The sequence below is a fragment of the Mauremys reevesii genome, linkage group 20, assembly GCF_016161935.1.
Source record: "Mauremys reevesii isolate NIE-2019 linkage group 20, ASM1616193v1, whole genome shotgun sequence".
Classification (NCBI taxonomy): domain Eukaryota; kingdom Metazoa; phylum Chordata; order Testudines; family Geoemydidae; genus Mauremys; species Mauremys reevesii.
The window spans coordinates 1,517,036-1,531,856 of NC_052642.1; the positions used below are offsets into that span (position 1 = coordinate 1,517,036).

Below are 14,821 nucleotides of genomic sequence, written 5' to 3' on the forward strand. Positions count from 1 at the left end.
TTCGCACTTGAGTGATGACAGTGGGGTGTCCAAGGGGGGTTACTAGGTCATCACCTGATGACAGTGGGGTACCTACAGGTGATGTTAGATTGCAGGCCTGCAGCAATGGGTATGTTACCTCCAGGAACGGTAAAGAGGAAACCTCCCATTAAGAAACCCAGGACATTCAGAGCAAAGATTAATCTGTAGAGCTGCTCAGGAAATGGCAACAACGTAGACAAACTTTTTTTTTTTGCTTTCTTTGATGTTTTCAGGGGCTTTTGTTGAAAAACAGGAACTCCCAAACCCCCAAAATGTTGAGCTCTCAGTTGCTGGAAACCCAAAATAATCTTGCACTGGAAAATGTTGGAGCAGCGTTGGTAAACTGAAAGGGAGGAAGTTGATAGTTTCTGTAACCAAACTCTGTTCCTGTCGCAGGTCAGGGCTGAGCTGCACCTCTCTCAGGGCTTGTCCACAGGGCGAGTTAGTGCACAGCAAGCCAGGGGGTGAAGCTGTCGCATGCGAACTTGCTGCGCACGAACGTACCAGGGAGACAAAACGTCCGTCTCTCCGGGGCTCCCTTTCCAGCGATGAGCCGGCGCCGGCACTTCTGTGCGAGGGAATCTCGCCTTCCACCCCACTGTGACCCTGGCTCCCCAGCCCACAGCACCATTGTTCCCCTCAGCAGCTCCAGCAGGTTCGGCCCCGTCTATAGACTCCCCCTGGGAAGCTGCCAGCAGCTGATAAACACAGCGACACCCAACAGCTGCGTCACAGCCAAGGATTAGTTCTGCACAGGAACATGGCAAACGGGAAGCGAAGGGCACAGGCGGCAGGTCATATGGGCTTGAGGTGCCAGAGCACCAGGAATATTCAGGGCTGGGGGCCCTGCTCCAGCAATATTTGGAGCTGGGTCTCACCCCGGCCCTGCCTGGATCGGGCCCCAGTCCCCGCGGGTCTCCCCCCGCCCCGCCAATTCCCTGCCTGAAAGAAAGCGGCGCCTGCCTCTCCCGGGCCTGCTTGTGCTGCCGGTGTAGCACATTCCTATGCCGAGCGGCTCCCGGCAGAACTGTCTGCTGTCTGCTGCCCCAGGGTCCTAGCCCCTCCCATCCCCTAATGGCGAGGCAGGCTGCCCTTACCCTGCCCTTCCGCCCTAGCCCTGAGCCTCTCCAACGCCCCAAACCCCTCAGTCCCAGCCAGAGCCCTCATCCCCCCGCACCCTAATCCTCTGCTCCAGCCGGGAGCCCCCTCCTGCATCATGAACCCCTCATCCTCAGCCCCAACCCTCATCCCCCTGCACGCTAATCCTCTGCTCCAGCCCTGAGCCCCCCCTGCATCCTGAACCCCTCATCCTCAGCCCCAACCCTCATCCCCCTGCACCCTAATCCTCTGCTCCAGCCCTGAGCCCCCCCCCGCATCATGAACCCATCATCCCCCTGCACCCCAATCCTCTGCTCCAGCCCTCAGCCCCTCCTGCATCATGAACCCCTCATCCTCAGCCCCAACCCTCATCCCCCCGCACCCTAATCCTCTGCTCCAGCCCTGAGCCCCCCCTGCATCATGAACCCATCATCCTCAGCCCCAACCCTCATCCCCCCGCACCCTAATCCTCTGCCCCTGAGCCACCTCCTGCATCATGAATCCGTCATCCTCAGCCCCACAGCCCTCACCCCTGCACTCCCTCCTATCCTGCCCCCTCCCAGAGCATGCACCCCCTCCCCTTCCAACACACCCCTTCCCACCCCCAAACTCCCTTCCAGAGTGTGCATCCCTCACCCACTCCTACACCCCCACCCCCAGCCAAGAGCCTGCACCCAAACTCCGTCCCAAAGCCTGCACGCCTCACCCCCTCCTGCACACCCACCCCCTGCCCCAGCCTGGAGCCAAACTCCATCCCAAAGCCTGCACACCTCACCCCCTCCTGCACCCCAGACCTTCCCCCCAAACTCCCTCCCACAGCCTTAGGCAGGTGGGGGTGGGGTTTGGGGGGGGTCAGAGTTGGGGGGCGGGTTCTGGGCACCACCAAAATTTCTATGAACTTGCCACCCATGGCAAAGGGGTTCAAGTAGAAAAGGTCTCCCCCTCCCCTCCCCCATTCCCAGCACACACACTGTCTGATCTACGTTTAGAATTTCTCTCCAGAATTAGCTAGGCCCGACTGCGCCCTGGTCCCCCTGCTCTTCTGGGGCAGCTGACAGGCTCTTTCTCTGCAGACCCTGCTTCTCTGGGAGCTGCAGGGAGCGTCTCTAAAACCAGCCAGGCCCTTTGGGCTGCATCCACCCACTGCCCCACTTCTTGCCACAAGCCACCAGCACGTGGTGTCCAGTTTGGATGGAGCCCACACGTCCCAGGCCTTGGCCCCTGTCCTGTGTGTTACGCACTGGGGCTGGGGCTGTCTAGAGCCCTGACGCCAGTTCCTGCAGAACAAAGCCACCGAGGACTGAGTTAACCCTTTGCAGCCATGGGGCAGGCGGCACGATTGCAATCAGAGAGACAATTCCTGAAAAAAATCCCCATGTCTCCTCTGTTCTTCACAGTCCCACAGACCCTTCTGTGCCTGCAGCGTGTCACAAAGGGGCACCAGACACCGTGTCTCTGACAGCTGGCGTGGTGCGTTGATACCACGCTAAGGTTAGCTTTTCCCCGTGCTCTGATTTCAGCACATGGCATGTGTGGTTTGCATACAGGAAGACACGAGCTCTGTCTGCTGGAGTCCCCAGCACAGCTGGCCCCAGGCCTGGCTGGCGTCTAGGCACCAGTGCAGTATAAATGCGACGTGATAATAATAGCCTGGCATATGGAATTATGGGGCCTGATCCTGGAAGGGTCCCGAGTGCCGTTAAGTGACCTCAGCACGTCCCAGGATTGGGCCCCTAGCGAAGACTGGAGAATAGTTGCCTTCAGCGTGACTGCTTTGCTTCAGAGCGCCAGGGAGAGTTCAGAGGGGGCTCAGCGTTTGCCTTCTGCCTTCCGTGGTCCTCCTGCTTGAATGAGATTCTTGTGGCACAAGATGTAAAGCTCCTTTTCCGCTGCTGCCGTCTGCCCTTAACAAAGGACCCAGCGATGCTACAGGAACGGGGATGTGGTCAGCTACTGCTGGGTCTGCCCCGCAGTCTGGATGCAAACCGTACCAACGACCTCCCCTGTGAACAGAGAGAGCTGTGAGCCAGGTTCCCTTGAGAAATGCAACGTCACACACAGCCGCTGATGGCGGCCGGCAGCCATGCGGCCAGGGCAGTTACTGTGAGCGAAGGCGCTTGTCCCGAAAATGCCTCCTCTTTGGAGTGGAACCGGTTCTCTTCAACGCAGGAGGCTGACAGAGCTGCCCGGGCCCAGGCACGGTGCTGTGGGGCTGCCGCTATGGGCACTTGCCTCCCCCAGCTTTGACACACACCTCGATCCGGACCTGCAACATCCTGTGCTAGTGCAATCTGTGGCCTCCCCATGCAGCCCGGTCAATACACCACGATCTTGGCCTGCCATGCTCCCAGCTACCCCAGCACAGCTCCCACCCGCTCTGCCAATGCACTGCTGCCCTAGGCTGGAGTATCCCCTGCCAGTCCCGTTCTGCTCCCTGCCCCAGCTCTGCCAAAGCACCTGCCTGCAGGGCCCAGTCCCTGCTCGCCCAGCGCTGTGGATGGGCAGAAACAGATATTGCCATTAGCCAACAGCGCCACCTAGCGCCAGCTGCCCCTTAGTAACTGTCCAGCCAAACCTCCTTCATTCGGGGAGCGACTATTGTTTGGTTATTTGCTCATTTGCAAACAACCCAGGGCTGCCCAGAGGACTCAGGGGGCCTGGGGCAAAGCAATTTCAGGGGCCCCTTCCATAAAAAAAGTTGCAATACTATAGAATACTGTATTCCATGGGGGCCCCTGTGGGGCCCGGGGCAAATTGCCCCACTTGCCCGCCCCCCCCCACGGCAGCCCTGAAACAACCCTTGCTCCCTCCCCCAGTGGGGTGACCAGATGTCCCGATTTTATAGGGACAGTCCCGATTGTGGGGTCTTTTTCTTATATAGGCTCCTATTACCCCTCCACCCCCATCCTGGTTTTTCACATTTGCTGTCTGGTCACCCTATCCCCCAGCAAGTTGCACACATGATAAAGATAGGTGAGAACCAGGGCCGGCTCCAGGGATTTTGCCGCCCCAAGCAGCCCCCCCCCAGCAAAAGCCACAATTGCGATCTGCGGCATTTCAGCGGGAGGTCCTTCGCTCCGATCAGGAGTGAGGGACCCTCCGCTGAATTGCCGCCGAATAGCTGGACCTGCCGCCCCGCTCCGGAGTGGCTGCCCCAAGCACCTGCTTGCTAAGCTGGTGCCTGGAGCCGGCCCTGGTGAGAACACCATATCCCGCAATGCACGCTGCTCCTTTAGCTTGATATAGGAATGCTCCACAGCATTTTTAGTATGATCTTAGCCCTGCGAGTCCTCACTACAGCCTCTGCTACTAAAACTCTGTTCCCAAGCGGGAGGGTTGGTGGAGATGAAAAACTGGGTCTGAGAATCATCAGGCTTGTGGAATAAGGGCAAGCGAAGGTTTTGGTCACCTGCTACGTCGGTCACACGGATATTTACCTCCTGGCCGGATGGGGGCAAGAGGCACCCTGAGTAGGTCACTTCGGAAGCATTGGGTTGACGTTGTTTCTGGAACACAGTGGTCTTTATGGCAGTAGTTGCGGCTCCCGGCTGGGAGGAAGAGAAAGGGAATGAATACTAACACCTCGCTGTGATATGGCACGTTTCAGCCCAAGATCGCTAAGCGCTTTATCGTGGAGATCAGAATCCCCTTTGTACAAACAGGGAAACTAAGGCACACAGTAGTGAAGTGACTTGCCCAAAGTCACACAGCTGGCTAATGCCAGGACTAGAACCCAGGTCTCCTGCAGCTTAGTCCAGGGCTGTATCCACTAGGTCACACTGCCTCCAACAGGGCATAGTGCCCTCGATAACAATGGATAGCTGCATGGAACTGAACATATCAAAAGAACATATCAGGACCGGCTCTCGGTTTTTTGCCGCCCCAAGCAAAAAAAATTTTGGCTGCCCCCTGTCCCAGCCCTGGGCTCCCCCACGCATCCCCGTGCTGCCACAGCCCTGGGCTCTCCCACCCACACCCCCTGCCGCCGCAGCGCTGGTCTTCCCCCTTTCCCCCCTACCTGTGTCCTTCCCCCACCCCGCTGCCGCACCAGCCCTGGGCTCCCCCTTTCCCCCCCACCAGTGCCCCCCCACACACCTCCTGCCACCCCAGCCCTGGGCTCTTCCCTCCCCCCCCCGCACCCTCCTTCCGCTGCAGCCCTGGGTCACTGGTAACTCGCTCCCAGGGCGGGTCATTCAGCAGGAATTTTGGATGTGCACAAAACACTGACAGGTTTGGTTTCCATATAGTTACAGAGCTGCAGTAAAGTGGAACAATTTTCAGCTGGTGTGATTGGAGGATATCTGGATGCATATTATAAGACTCTCCTCCATAAAAGAGGAAAAGTTGAGGTGCCTTTATTATTCTTTTGTTCCACTCTTTCTTTCTATGGGGAATTTGCCAATGCAATATCACTGTCTTCCTTTTAAACAAACAAACAAACAAAAGTCAATGGCTGTTGAAAATAGCAATTCCAGTCCTGATAACCACTGGGAAGCATTTCTTGCTCAATTTTATCCTACTTTTTCTACAGCAAGTTACAGTGGATCAGTATATTTGATTTGGGAGAAATGAAGTAAGAGCTGCCCAAACTGAGCGGGAGCACTCCTGAATTTTGAGGTGTTCAAATCTGGAGGGCAGGTGCTGGGGTGGGGGCGGGGCTGTGGGCGCCGTGGGGGAGCACGGCAGGATGTGTGCAGCAGCGTGTCTGGAGCTGCACGGAGCCAGACACGCTGGTCTGAGTGGCACGGTAAGGGGACTGGGGGCTTGGAGAGGGGGTAGGAGGTTCCGGGGGGGCAGTCAAAGGACAGGGAGCAGGGGGGGTTGGAAGGGGCAGAGGTTCGGGGGCGCAGTCAGCGGCAGGGAGGGGGAGTTAGATGGGTCAGAAGTGCGGGGGAGCAGTCAGGGGACAGGCAGCGGTTGGACAGGCATGGGAGTCCCAGGGGTGTGTCAGGGGACAGGTAGGGGGTGGGGTACTGGGGGGCAGTTAGGGGCAGGGGTCCCGGGAGGGGGTGATCAGGGAGCGGGGGGTGGAGCTGGATGGGTTGGGGTTTCTGTGGGGGGGCAGTCAGAGGAAGTGGATGGTGGCAGGGTGGGGCTTCCCTCCCCCTGGAGTGTCCTGTTTTGTGAATGTTCAAATCTGGTCTCCCTGCCATCCACAGCACTCGCAGCACGCTGCCGCATGAGGTCCCCTCCTTCCTTTCCAGTCGGTAGTGGCCAAGGGAACGCTGGGAATTGTAGTTCTTTCCCTGCGCCAGGGCTGGCTCTATAGGCAGGGAGCTAACCAAAGAACTACAGCACCCAGGGCCCCCTGTTGGTTCTCAGCTCCCATGCCGCCCCTGCAAATGGGCTGCCCCAAGCAGGTGCTTGCTTTGCTGGTGCCTAGAGCTACCCCATGGTTTTTTTTACCAGAAATATGGAACCTTCCTCACCCCTACACTACCTACACACACACACACACACACTTTTCTCCCCTCCTTCCCTCTTTTTTTTCTTCTTTTTTTAAAATGTTTTTAAAAATCTAAACCAAGGACAAACTTTTTTAAAAAAAGCCAGAGCCACAGAGATCAGGCCCTGGGGTAAGAAAGCTGTCCCGAGTTTTAGGGGGCATGTTGCTAACTCTTTTAGTGAAACGGTTTTGTAGGTAGCCTGGCTGTGTAAGTTGTTATGCTTTAGCATGGGCAAGCGTTTATTATTTGAAAACACTTTTCCATTTTATGAGGTATTCTCTCCCCCCATCTTACGACCTATCAGAAAAATTAACAAAAACAAGCTAAAAGATACATTGTAGCAAGGACTGCAAAGGAATAGTTACAATATTGCTGATTATTACCTTGTTTAAGCGCCTGGAGAATGTATTTTGTTTTGTTTTTATAAAACACTTTTATGCAAACTGTAACCCTAGGTGATGTACAGCATTAAATAATATGAAACAGTGGATGAGAGGCCTGAGACATTGTTGAAATCAGAGGGACTATGATTAAGTCCCAATGCAGAGGGCCTTGGGGTGGAAGATGAGAAGGTACAGCCGAAGCGGAAGATGGTATGATTTAAGAGGGGTTCTGGGGCTGCTTTGCAATGGTGCAGAGGGAGCCTATAACCCTCATGCACAAACACCAGGGCTGTGTGAGGTGGTTGGGCCTTTGTTAGAGGAACAGGCCTTTCGTACACCTTTTGTTGTTGTTGTTGACAAACTGTAAGATAACTGCGCGTATACTACGGGGGCAACCTACCGCCCTTTTCACAAACCCCACATCCCTGGAACTCCATAAAAACACGCTTTACACAGTTATTTTCAACTGACATTTTATTTTACACCACGGCCTATTTTATTCCCAAAACACCCTCTAACTGGTGTTTGTGCATGAGGGTTATAGGCTCCCTATGCACCATTGCAAAGCAGCCCCAGAACCCCTCTTAAATCATACCATCTTCCCTTTCGGCTGTACCTTTTCATTTTCCACCCCAAGGCCCTCTGCATTGGGACTTAATCATAGCCCCTCTGATTTCAGGGTTACAGTTTGCATAAAAGTGTTTTATAAAAACAAAACAAAATACATTCTCTAGGCGCTTAGACAAGGTAATAATGAACAATACTGTAACTATTCCTTTGCAGTCCTTGCTACAATGTATCTTTTAGCTTGTTTTTGTTAATAGATCGTAAGATGGGGGGAGATAATACCTCATAAAATGGAAAAGTGTTTTCAAATAATAAACGCTTGCCCATGCTAAAGCATAACAACGTACACAGCCAGGCTGCCTACAAACCATTTCACTAAAAGAGTTAGCAACATGCCCCCTAAAACTCGGGACAGCTTTCTTACCCCCATGGCCTGATCTCTGTGGCTCTGGCTTTTTTTAAAAAAATGTTTGTCCTTGGTTTAGATTTAAAAAAAACATTTTTTAAAAAGAAGAATAAAAAGAGGGAAGGAAGGGGAGAAAAGTGTGTGTGTGTGTGTAGGTTGAGCGGGGGTGAGGAAGGTTCCATATTTCTGGTAAAAAACCAGGGGTGGCTCTAGGCACCAGCAAAGCAAGCACCTGCTTGGGGCAGCCCATTTGCAGGGGCGGCATGGGAGCTGAGAACCAACAGGGGGCCCTGGGTGCTGTAGTTCCCTGGTGAGCTCCCTGCCTATAGAGCCAGCCCTGGAGCAGGGAAAGAACTACATTTCCCAGCATTCCCTTGGCCACTACCAACTGGAAAGGAAGGAGGGGGACCTCATGCGGCAGCGTGCTGCGAGTGCTGTGGATGGGAGGGAGACCAGATTTGAACATTCACAAAACAGGACACTCCAGGGGGAGGGACGCCCCAAACTGCCACCATCCACTCCCTCCGACTGCCCCCCACAGAAACCCCAGCCCATCCAACTCCCCCCCTGCTCCCTGACACACCCCCGGGACTCCCATGCCTATCCAACCGCTCCCTGTCCCCTGACTGCTCCCCCACATCCCTGACCCATCTAACTCCCCCTCCCTGCCGCTGACTGCCCCCCTGAACCTCTGCCCCATCCAACCTTCCCTGTCCCTTGACTGCCCTCCTGGAACCTCCTACCCCCTCTCCAACCCCCCAGCCCCCTTACTGTGCCACTCAGACCAGCGTGTCTGGCTCCGTGCAGCTCCAGACACGCTGCTGCACACATCCTGCCGTGCTCCCCCACGGAGCCCACAGCCCCACCCTCACCCCAGCACCTGCCCTCCAGATTTGAACACCTCAAAATTCAGGACTGCTCCCGCTCAGTTTGGGCAGCTCTTACTTCATTTCTCCCAAATCAAATATACTGATCCACTGTAACTTGCTGTAGAAAAAGTAGGATAAAATTGAGCAAGAAATGCTTCCCAGTGGTTATCAGGACTGGAATTGCTATTTTCAACAGCCATTGAGTTTTGTTTGTTTGTTTGTTTGTTTGTTTAAAAGGAAGACAGTGATATTGCATTGGCAAATTCCCCATAGAAAGAAAGAGTGGAACAAAAGAATAATAAAGGCAGCTCAACTTTTCCTCTTTTATGGAGGAGAGTCTTATAATATGCATCCAGATATCCTCCAATCACACCAGCTGAAAATTGTTCCACTTTACTGCAGCTCTGTAACCATATGGGAACCAATCCTGTCAGTGTTTTGTGCACATCCAAAATTCCTGCTGAATGACCCGCCCTGGGAGCGAGTTACCAGTGACCCAGGGCTGCAGCGGAAGGAGGGTGCGGGGGGAGGGAAGAGCCCAGGGCTGGGGTGGCAGGAGGTGTGTGTGTGGGGCACTGGTGGGGGGGAAAGGGGGAGCCCAGGGCTGGTGCGGCAGCGGGATGGGGGGAGGACACAGGTAGGGGGGAAAGGGGGAAGACCAGCGCAGGGGCGGCAGGGGGTGTGGGTGGGAGAGCCCAGGGCTGTGGCAACACGGGGGTGCGTGGGGGAGCCCAGGGCTGGGATGGGGGGCAGCCAAAAATTTTTTTGCTTGGGGCGGCAAAAAACCGAGAGCCGGTCCTGTAAAAAACAGTTAACTTTTTTTACAGAAGCTATTCTTTCTTGTGTTTTTTGTATAAATCCAAACTTTAAAAAGCAATATTGGGGTTTTTTAAATTAAAATACATATGTAAACACCCCTCAATTGCCAGTTTTCATATTCTTACCCAGTTGTTGTTTTGGTACTTTAAAAACACTATTTTTAAAAGAACAGGCTAGTATCTAAAGCCTTTTTAGTTCACTAAACTTCGACAAAATATCCCTGAGAGGGGCCTTGTTTTGTTACAGCTCAGGCAATACTGCTTTTTCATAATAAACTTTAAAAAAACCAAAATGCTTCAAATATATGGGGAGGGAAAAAAAAACTTCTCTCTAATCCACTGGATTACAAAATCAGGGGGATATAAACTAGCTCTTACTAAGGTTCTGTGGCTTTCACTCTGGCGTGTTTTCTGCGTGCTCTCTTTTTTTAATTAAAACATTCATGTAAAATGTTAAATAAAGAGCTCTGTATTCATATAGCCTTGTCTTTTAAAGTGTTTATTCCTCTACAAAACTTGATAACTTTCACTTGTATGTGTTAAAAAGCAGGCAAAGAAGCAGCCTTCTTATCTCTGACCCACTGGTTTACAGAGGCTGTTTTTGCTGACAGCTGCTTTGCCGCAAAAGCCTGCTAAGAAAATGACCAGTGCGAGCCTAAACCTAGGGAAAAACGTTTATAAACAGGCTTTCTGTGTTTTTAAGCCTGGGTTGTTTCTGCGGACTTGCATGTTATTGAAACATCTATGCCTAAGGGGTAAATGAAGGTTATGGTTCTTCAGGTAGGCTGGTCTTTTCAAGTGTTTATTCCTTTCCAAGCCTTTCACCTCTCTCTGTTAAAAAGTGGGAAAAGAAACAAACTTCTCCTCTCTAATCCAATGGTTAACAAAAGAAGGGGAATATAAACCGTCTGTTCCTACAAACCTGGGGTGCTTCTGCCTGCTCTGTTACATTTCAATGAAACACTTACGCCAAGGGGGCTAAATAAAAAACAAGTGTCTTCAGGGAGCCTGTTTTTCAAAGGGGTCGTCTTCTTTTCTAATCCTCGACTTTCAAACGGCTGTTTCAAGTGGTTCTCACTAAAAACCTTGGGGGGAAACTTATTCTTAGTAAGGGTTTTGTGGGTTTAGCTCTGGGGTGCTTCTGCATGCTCTTTTTTTTATTGAAACACCCCTACAAATAAAGGAATGTGTCTTCAGGTAGGTTTGTTATTTCATGTGTTTATTTAATACGTTAAAAAGAGGGGGGGGGGTTGTTACAGGGTCCTGGTTGTTTACATAAGAGCAGAGCAGGGCTTTGCTGCACCTTCACAGTGTTTACTCTAAAATAGCCAGAGCTAGTCTAAAACCTGGGGGGGGGGGTTGTCACTATTCATTACTTTTATAACCCTAGACTGTTCCTGCATGCTCTTTTTTTTATTAAAACACCTATGACCAGTGCGAGCCTAAACCTAGGGAAAAACGTTTATAAACAGGCTTTGTGTGTTTTTAAGCCTGGGTTGTTTCTGCGGACTTGCATGTTATTGAAACATCTATGCCTAAGGGGCTAAATGAAGGTTATGGGTCTTCAAATAGGCTGGTCTTTTCAAGTGTTTATTCCTTTACAAGCCTTTCCTCCCTCTTTTGTTAAAAGACACAATCTTCTTATCTCTGATCCACTGGATTACAAAATAAGGGGAATATAAACTGTCACTAAAAACCTGGGGTTTTAAACCTAGGGTGCTTCTCCATATTTATTTATTACAACACCTACAAAAGGGATGTGTCTTAGGTTTGTCTTTTCAAAGTAACTTTAACTCGTGTTTATTAAAAAGGTTGGGAAAGAAGCAGCCTTCTTAGCTCTGATCCACTGACTCACAGAGGCTACTTTGCTAAGAGGAGCTTTGCTTCTTTGTCTTTCTAATCCACTGGTTTACAAAATAAGGGGTCTATAAACTGTCTGTTACTAAAAACCTGGGGTTTTAAACCTAAGGTGTTTCTGCCTGTTCTTTTTCATTGAAACACTTATGCCAAGGGGGTTAAATAAAAAAAAGTGTCTTCCTTTAGGCATGTCTTTGCAAGTGCTTATTCCCTTGAAAGCCTTTCACCTCTCTTTGGTAAAAAGTGGGGGAAGAAGCAATCTTCTTTCTAATTCAATGGTTTACAAAATAAGGGGTTTATAAACTGTCTGTGACTAAAATCCTGGGGTTTTAAGCCTAGGTTGCTTCTACCTGTTCTTTTTTTATTACAACACCTACAAAAGGGATGTGTCTTAGGTTTGTCTTTTCAAGTCATTCTCCCTTTGCAAAACTTAATGTAACTTTAACCTGTGTTTGTTAAAAATGTTGGGAAAGAAGCAGCCTTCTTATCTCTGATCCACTGACTCACAGAGGCTGCCTTGCTAACAGGGGCTTTGCTGCAGCTTCACATTGTGCTTACTAAAAAATAACACCTGTTAGTCTAAAACCTAGGGAAAAAACTGTTTAAAACGGTGTGTTACTAAAAACTTATAGTTTTAACTTCTATAAACACTCCTCTGTAAAAGGGCTACATGGTGGGAAAATGCGGGGGGGGGGTCCGTTTCTTTAGATAAGAATAAAACAGTTAAAGGAGAGGGGGAAAGGTGGGAGTTGGCTCTTGTTTAAAATCTTGGGACTCTAGGATTGGTTCAGGAAAATGAATTCTATGACGCTGCTGTAAAACCACCTCTGACTGGGCCGATCCAAAGGTGGTGATAATGAGTCTGAGAGGGTCTGAACCAGAAGAGTTGCCTCATTCTACAGAAAGACTGAAAAGGTGAGAATTCTCGCTCTCTTTCTGATTCCACCATGTGCTCTCTAGCTTTGCCCTTTGCAGAGGGAGCTCTCTTTCTTGCCCTCTTCTTTCTTTTAACCTCTCTCTTTTTTTCTTAACCTACCCTGATACTGAATGCTTTTCTAGTTACTTTCTTACCCTGTGCTCACCAAACGGGCTCTGCCTGCTTCTCTCTCTCATTCTGATTTCACCCTGTGCTCTATCTTTGCTCTTTGCACAGAGGGCTCTCTTTTCTTCTCCTGTTCTTTCTTTTAACCTCTCTCTTTTTTTCTTAACCTACACTGGTATTGAATAGTTTAAATGCTTTTTTTATTCACTTTTTTACCCTGTGCTTACCAAACAGGCTCTGCCTTTCCCTTTTTAAACCTAGTTTACAATATTATTTAATTTTTTCTTAACCCACCCTGACATTTCATACACCTTTTACATTTATCTCCAAATTTTCTATTCTCCAAACTCAGCCTTTACCATCATCTCTCCTTACTCAAACTCACTAAAAATCTCTCTTCTTTCAAACTAAAACAAAAATCCTTCTATTCTTTCATAACCAGCCTCTTTTCTTCAATAACTTACCTCTCTTCTTTCAAATTTCCTTTTTTTCCACTAAACCTCACTCACTTTCTTTTTTCCTCTTCACACTCTCTCACACTCTTCTTTCAACCTTTTTCTCTCCATGTACCCAAGCACAAACAAACACAACACTTCCCCTAGTCAAACACACACACACACATCTTTTTCAAAATGGCTGATGGCACCACTTTCTGGTGCTAATAGAAACAGGATGGGAAGGCGGGACATGAGCCCTAAAAGGGGCGTGGAAACCTGTCAAAATTGCATGGTGATGAATACTAGCGAGTTAATTACTACCTGCTACCTCTCCTGCCAAGGGGCGTGAAGCTGCATTAATGAATGTTGGTGAAAGCCTTTCGTCCCCTCAGCTGAAGGGCGGGCGGGCGGCTGTGGCGTGTGGTGCACGGTGGGGAATGTTTTCCCTGCTCTACAGCTGGGATCTGAGCATGTCAAAGCTGCCTAGCAGATTTTTATGTCCCTCTCGCTCAATTGAGCACCTGACCGAGCTGGGCCAGGCGCTGAGGAGGACACGGGCCCTTTGCCTGGACTAAGACACGGGCTGGGGTTAAGGTCAGGTGGATCTAATGTGGCTCAGCTCAACCTGCTCCTAGTGAAGATGCAGGTCAGAGCTTTAGCTCCATTGTGGCTGGTGGAGTTGTGGTGTGGCCAGAAGCCAAGGCCGGACCTGGGACAGGTGAATCCAGCCCACGGGTGGGGTGCAGAGGAAACGGGTGGGGGAAGAGGCGGAGTTGTGGGGAGGAGGAAGGGCGTTTGGGGGTGATAGCTGTACAGGAGCTGGACTATGTGGCACTGTGAAGGGGTGAGGGGGATTTGGGGACTGGGGCGGAGGTGGGCTGGGGGGAGGGGCAGGTAGTGAGAGCCAGATGGGGTCTTAGAGGAGCGAGGGGTTTGGCTGTGGGGGGAGGCTGAGGACGTTGATTGTGTGGTGGGGAGAAGGGAGGGAGGGTAATGGCAGGGGAGGAATGAGGTGAATTCTGTAGGGTGGGGGGGATGGGCTGGGTCCATCCAGTCACCACCACACCCCCTTCCCCCCATCCAGCCCCAGGTCCCCCACCCACAGCCCCATTCCACCCATCGAGCCCCCTGACCCCCACCCATCCCCCCGTCCTCCCATGCAGCCCACTGACCCCCACCCACAGCCCCCTTCCTCCCATCCAGCCCACTGAACCCCACCCATCACCCCGTCCACCCATCCAGCCCCCTGACCCCCACCCACAGCCCCCTTCCTCCCATCCAGCCCCCTGACCCCCACCAATCCCCCCTTCCACCCATCCAGCCCCTTGAACCCCACCCACACCCTTCCACCCATCCAGTCCCCTGACCCCACCCACCCCCTTCCTCCCATCCAGCCCCTGAACCCCACCCCCTTCCACCCATCCAGCCCCCTGAACCCCACCCCCACCCCCCTTCCTCTCATCCAGCCCCCTGACCCCCACCCATCCCCCCTTCAACCCATCCAGCCCCTTGAACCCCACCCACACCCCCCTTCCTCTCATCCAGCCCCCTGAACCCCACCCCCACCCCCCTTCCTCTCATCCAGCCCCCTGACCCCCACCCCCACCCCCCTTCCTTCCATCCAGCCCCCTGACTCCCACCCACACCCCCTTCCACCCATCCAGCCCCTGAACCCCACCCCACCCCCTTCCTCCCATCCAGCCCCTGAACCCCATCCCCTTCCTCCCATCCAACCCCTGGACCCCACCCACACCCACCCCCTCCTCCCATCCAGCCCCTGACCCCACCCATCCCCTTCCTCCCATCCAGCCCCTGAACCCCACCCACACACCCTTCCACCCATCCAGCCCCTGACCCCACCCACCCCCTTCCAGCC

The 14,821-nt window shown here is 52.1% G+C and overlaps 1 long non-coding RNA gene across 1 annotated transcript; it reads right to left on the reverse strand.

Annotated features, from left to right (window-relative positions):
- Positions 1-1,938: 1,938 nt before the first annotated feature.
- On the reverse strand, positions 1,939-13,704 carry LOC120387482. The gene is made up of 3 exons (XR_005590190.1): positions 12,973-13,704; positions 4,557-4,667; positions 1,939-3,122 (listed from the first exon to the last, which is right to left on the reverse strand). It is a non-coding gene; the product is annotated as an uncharacterized LOC120387482 (long non-coding RNA).
- Positions 13,705-14,821: the final 1,117 nt, after the last annotated feature.